Source organism: Aquarana catesbeiana, linkage group LG10 (assembly GCF_042186555.1).
Source record: "Aquarana catesbeiana isolate 2022-GZ linkage group LG10, ASM4218655v1, whole genome shotgun sequence".
Classification (NCBI taxonomy): Eukaryota; Metazoa; Chordata; class Amphibia; order Anura; family Ranidae; genus Aquarana; species Aquarana catesbeiana.
In genome coordinates, this window is record NC_133333.1 from 14582912 (window position 1) to 14588911 (window position 6000).

Below are 6000 nucleotides of genomic sequence, written 5' to 3' on the forward strand. Positions count from 1 at the left end.
TAGAAACACTTCCTAGGACACACTTAACCCCTCCCCGCCCCCTAGTGGTTAACCCCTTCACTGCCAGTGTCATTTACACAGGAATCCGTGCATTTGTATAGCACTGATTGCTGTATAAATGACAATGGTCCCAAAAATGTCCGATGTGTCCGCCATAATGTCGCAGTCACAATAAAAATCGCTGATCGCCGCCATTACTAGTAAAAAACAAAATTATTAAAAAAAATGGCAAAAAATAAATTTCTATTATGTAAACACTATAACTTTTGCGCAAACCAATCAATAAACGCTTATTGTGATTTTTTTTTAACCAAAAATATGTATTTGATTTGGTGATGATGCGTATGATCACCAATCTGTTCTAGCGCGATTCAACCCCCCTTTTTTCTCATTTAATTTCACTGTGTTTGTGTTACATAGATGAATCGCGGCTATAATTGTTATTGTTTATGTATTTCACCGAAGCGCAGTTATTCCCCTCATTTTTCTTAAGAATACATATCGACCTAAACTGAGGAAAAAAAAATTTTTTAAATATTTTTGGGGGATATTTATTATGGCAAAATGTAAAAAAAATAATGCGTTTTTTTTTTCAAAATTGTCGCTCTTCTTTTGTTTATAGCACAAAAAATAAAAACCGCAGAGGTGATCAAATACCACCAAAAGAAAGCTCTATTTGTGGGGAAAAAAGGACATCAATTTTGTTTTGGAGCCACGTCGCACGACCGCGCAATTGTCAGTTAAAGCGACGCAGTGCCAAATCGCAAAAAGTGCTCTGGTCAGGAAGGGGGTAAATTCTTCCGGGGCTGAAGTGGTTAACCTCCCAGCATGTCTTTAGAGTGTATTGGTTGAAGGATATTCCTGATTCCCCGTGGATGGAAATTGGTTGAAATCGGCAGAAAATTGACCCTTGCATGGCCATTCCAGGGCACTTTGATAGAATTGTACTTGACAAAAGTTTATTTTACTGAACGACAAAACTTTTTTTTGAACATATGGGTGTGTATATACTGTGTGTGCTCAGTAACCACCTTTTTTTTTTGTGTGTGTGTATTTAGGGTAATTTATTTAAGTTTATTTAACCCCTTCCTGCCACCAGGGGGTGGGGTGGACTTCCTGATAATTTATATGTAACCTCTTCAGCCCCAGAAGATTTATCCCCCCTTTGTGACTAGGCCATTTTTTTGCGATATGACACTGTGTTACGGTTGTGCAAAGCTGTACCCAAATAAAATTGATGTCTATTTTTCCCACAAATAAAGCTTTCTTTTGGTGGTATTTGATCACCTCTGCGTTTTTTTTTTATTTTTTGCGCTATAAACAAAAAAAAAGACTGATATTTTTGAGAAAAAAAATCAATGTTTTTTTCACTTTCTACTATAAGGCTCGATTCACACCTATGCATGTTGCTTTTGAGCGTTTTTGGAGGTTTTTTTTTCATGCTTGGCACGTTTTTGAGCCGCGTTTTTGCCGCGTTTTTGCCGCGATTTGCGTTTTTTTTTTTTTTTTTTTCATTTTTTTTTACAGTCTTAAAAAAAAATTCCCAAAAAAAAAAAAAAACGTCAAAAACGCACCAAAAACGCATCAAAAACGCTGCAAAAACGGTGCACTTGCGTTTTTGATGCTTGTCCATTGAAAACCATTACATGCAAAACGCTGCTTTTTGCATGAAAAAAAGTCCCCGACCCTTTCCAAAAACGCAGAGATACAAAGAAGCATTGATGTGAACATGTTCCATAGGAACCCATGTTAAAAAATTCCCGTGCATTTCTGCAAAATGCAAAATGCATCAAAAAACGCGCTAGTGTGAATGGGGCCTCAAACAAATCCAATACAAAAAAATGGAAAAAAAAATGTCAAATTTCTTCATCAATTTAAGCCAATAGAGCTTTCTTTTGGTGGTATTTGATCACCTCTGCGGTTTTTATTTTTTGCGCTATAAACAAAAAAAAAAAGACCAACAATTTAAAAAAAAAAAAAACAATATTTTTTTACTTTCTGCTATAAAACATATCCAATAAAAACATGTAAAAAAAAAAATCAAAATTTTTTTCATCAATTTACGCCAATATGTATTCTGCTACATGTTTTTGGTTAAAAAAAGAAATCCCAATAAGCGTATATTGATTGGTTTGCGCAAAAGTTATAGCGTCTACAAACTATGAGATAAATTTATGGAATTTTTATTTATTTATTTTTACCATTAATGGCGGCGATCAGCGACATATAGCGGGACTGCGACATTGCGGCGGACAAATCGGACGCTATGGGGCTTGTTTACTAAAGTCAAGTAGACTGTGCACTTCGCAAAGTACGGTTGCTCCAGAGCTTAGTAAATGAGCAGAAGCTCTTCTGTCTTCCATCATCCAATCACGTGCAAGCAAAAATACAGTTTTTATTTTAATTTTCCTTTGCATGTGATTGGGTATTCATTATAAAGTGAAACCTTTACCTCATTTACTAAGTTCTGGAGCAACTGCACTTTCCAAAGTGCACAGTCTATTTGCCATTAGTAAATCAACCCCTCTGTTTTTTTCTCTGAAAAAAAGATAAAATAACATGGATTAAGAAGAATTTTTTTATTTTATTTTATGTCTTTTTTCAATATTAATTTTTTTCTGTGAAAAAAAGGTACAGTGCCTTGAAAAAGTATTCATACCCCTTGCAATTTTCCACATTTTGTAATTTTATTGGGATTTTATGTTATAGACCAACGCAAAGTGGCACATAATAGAAGTGGAAGGAAAATGATAAATGGTTTTCCAAATGTTTTACAAATACGTGAAAAGTGTGTGTGTGTGTGTGGGGGGGGGGGGGCATTTGTGTGGCGCCCCCCCCCCCCCCGGAGTCAATACTTTGTTTGTAGAACCCCCTTTCAAGTACAGCTGCAAGTCTTTTTGGGGATGTCTCTACCAGCTTTGCACATCTAGAGAGGGAAATTTTTGACCATTCTTCTTGGCAAAATATCTCAAGCTCTGTCAGATTGGATGGAGAGCGTCTGTGAACAGCAATTTTCAAGTCTTGCCACAGATTCTCAATGTGATTTAGGTCTGGACTTTGACTGGGACATTCTAACACATGAATATGCTTTGATCTAAACCATTCCATTGTAGCTCTGGCTGGATGTTTCGGGTCGTTGTCCTGCTGGAAGGTGAACCTCCACCCCAGTCTCAAGTCTTTTGCAGACTCTAACAGGTTTTCTTCTAAGATTGCCCTGTATTTGGCTCCATCCATCTTCCCATCAACTCTGACCAGCTTCCCTGTCCCTGCTGAATAAAAGCATCCCCACAACATGATGCTGCCACCACCATGTTTCACGGTGGGGATGGTGTGTTCAGGATGATGTGGAGTGTTAGTTTTCTGCCACACATAGTGTTTTGCTTTCAGGCCAAAAAGTTAAATTTTGGTCTCATCTGACCAGATCACCTTCTTCCACATGTTTGCTGTGTCCTCCACATGGCTTCTCACAAACTACAAACAGGACTTTTTAAAGGCCCTATTTCACCAATGTCTTTCTTCTTGCCACTCTTCCATAAAGGTCAGATTTGTGGAGAACACGACTAATAGTTGTCCTGTGGACAGATTCTCCCACCTGAGCTGTGGATCTCTGCAGCTCCTTCAGAGTTACCATGGACCTCTTGGCTCTTCTCTGATGAATGTTCTCCTTGCCCGGCCGGTCAGTTTAGGTGGACGGCCATGTCTTGGTAGGTTTGCAGTTGTGCCATACTCTTTCCATTTTCGGATGATGGATTGAACATAGCTCCGTCAGATGTTCAAAGCTTGGGATATTTTTTTATAACTTAACCCTGCTTTACACTTCTCCACAACTTTATCCCTGACCTGTCTGCTGTGTTCCTTGGCCTTCATGATGCTGTTTGTTCACTAAGGTTCTCTGAGGGCTTCTCAGAACAGACGTGTTTATATTGAGATTAAATTACGCACAGGTGGACTATATTTACTAATTAGGTGACTTCTGAAGGCAATTGGTTCCATTAGATTTTAGTTAGGGGTATCAGAGTAAAGGGGGCTGAATACAAATCCACACTTTTCACATATTTATTTGTAAAAAAATAAGAAAACCATTTATCATTTTCCTTCCACTTAACAATTATGAGCCACTTTGTGTTGGTCTATCACATAAAATCCCAATAAAATACATTTACGCTTTTGGATGTAACATGAGAAAATGTGGAAAATTTCAAGGGGTACGAATACTTTTTCAAGGCACTGTAAAATAATGAGGATACAATTTAAAAATATATATATTTTATGTTTCCTTTTTCACTGTCTGTTTTTATTTTATGTCTTTTTTTGCTTTCATTTTTTTTTTCTATGAAAAAAATAAAATAAAATAATGAGGATGAAGTTAAAAAAATATATTTTATGCTTTTTCACTGTCATTTTTTCTGTGAAAAAAAAAAAATATTAAAATACTGAGGATAATTAGGTGCCTTTTTTTGCAGCCCAAGAGCAGGTCCAGGATGATTCTCAGAAGCCAATTAAAGTCGATCAAACCTTTGAAAACCACCAAAAATGATACATTTTGCTGAAATCGCAACATTTTGCATCATTGAGCTTAGTATTACTTTTTATCAATGTCAGAACTGTACATAGACATTAATCATCCTTCAAGTGAAGACGCCTCGAGTGCACAAGCCCAGATGTAAGGAAATGTCTTCCCTTAATGTGTAAACATTCAGCAATGAGGAAATGGTTCTACACGATCACACGCCCGGCGTGACAGCAATAGCAAAACTAACTATTAACTTACCGAAGTTCTCCGTTGCTCTTCCCCAAAGCCCTGTGACTACCGGGAGCTCGAGCTGAGACGGACTTAGAAGCTACCTTACCACACCTGTGATTGGCTGGTTTGTCACATGTCACGTGATCGGCCTAATCTCTATGATACGCTGAAAACTAGGTGGATAAGCAGCAGCAGATACAGTAGATACAGAGGATACAGTACAGCGACTCTGCACCATAGAAGACTTTCCAGTAGACTTTAGCTGATTAAATATAAAAAGATATAATGTTATTATTTGTAGGATTTAGGCTGCATTTACACCTGAGTGTAGCGTCTTTGAGCGTTTATTCTGGCTTTATTTTGCATGTTTTTATGCATGATTTTGGCATGTTTTTATGTGCGATTTGCGCGTTTTTGTACAGCATTTTTGAGCTTTGACTTTTTTTATTAACCAATAGAGAAACCTATCTTGCTAGATTTGTCAGTTTTTTTTAGCTTTTACATTAGCTTTTATTTCTTTTTTAAATTAGTATTATTCATTTTTTGTTAGGGTAAGGGGTTAAAGTTAAGGTTAGGTTAGGGTTAGAATTATTTAATATTTATTTTTGTTTGTTAGGGTGTTAATATTACTACTACTACTACTACTACTACTACTACTACTACTACTACTACTACTACTACTACTACTACTACTACTACTACTACTAATAATAATAATAATAATATAATAATAATAAATGAATAAATAAATGCACAAATAAATAAAAATAATCATACATTTATAATAAATAAATAATAAAGAAATAATTAACCCCTAACCTTAACCACTAACCCTAAAAAATTGAAATAAAAAATAATAATAAATAACTAGACACCCTAACACTAAATAAATAATGAAATTATTATTATTAATATTATTATTATTATTATTGTTATTGTTGTTGTTGTTAATAATAATAATAATGCAATAATACTAAATAACTAAACACCCTAACACAAAATACATTTATTATTATAATATTAATATTACATTATTATTATTTTGTTATTATGTTTGGGTGTATATTATTTTGTTATTATGTTTGGGTGTTTTTATCTATTATTTTCTTATTATTATTATCATCTTTAATAATAATAATATTAATAATAATAATAATAATAATAATAATAATAATAATAATAATAATTTAACTAAAAATAATAATAATAAAATTATTATTCTGATAATATAATTATTTATTTTATATATTTTTTTT

General features: G+C 34.5%; 1 protein-coding gene and 1 long non-coding RNA gene across 2 annotated transcripts in view; one reads left to right on the forward strand and one right to left on the reverse strand.

The window, feature by feature from the left end:
* LOC141110365 (uncharacterized) overlaps window positions 1–4853 on the reverse strand; it is a 50261-nt gene extending 45408 nt beyond the window's left edge. The window contains exon 1 of the mRNA XM_073601674.1: window positions 4772–4853. The gene's annotated coding sequence lies outside the window, so the exon portion shown is untranslated. The remainder of the gene's footprint in view (window positions 1–4771) is intronic.
* Window positions 1–5563, forward strand: part of LOC141110366 (uncharacterized) — a 419573-nt gene extending 414010 nt beyond the window's left edge. Inside the window, exon 8 of the long non-coding RNA XR_012236281.1 lies at window positions 4464–5563. This is a non-coding gene — a long non-coding RNA (uncharacterized lncRNA). The remainder of the gene's footprint in view (window positions 1–4463) is intronic.
* The last annotated feature ends 437 nt before the right edge of the window (window positions 5564–6000 follow it).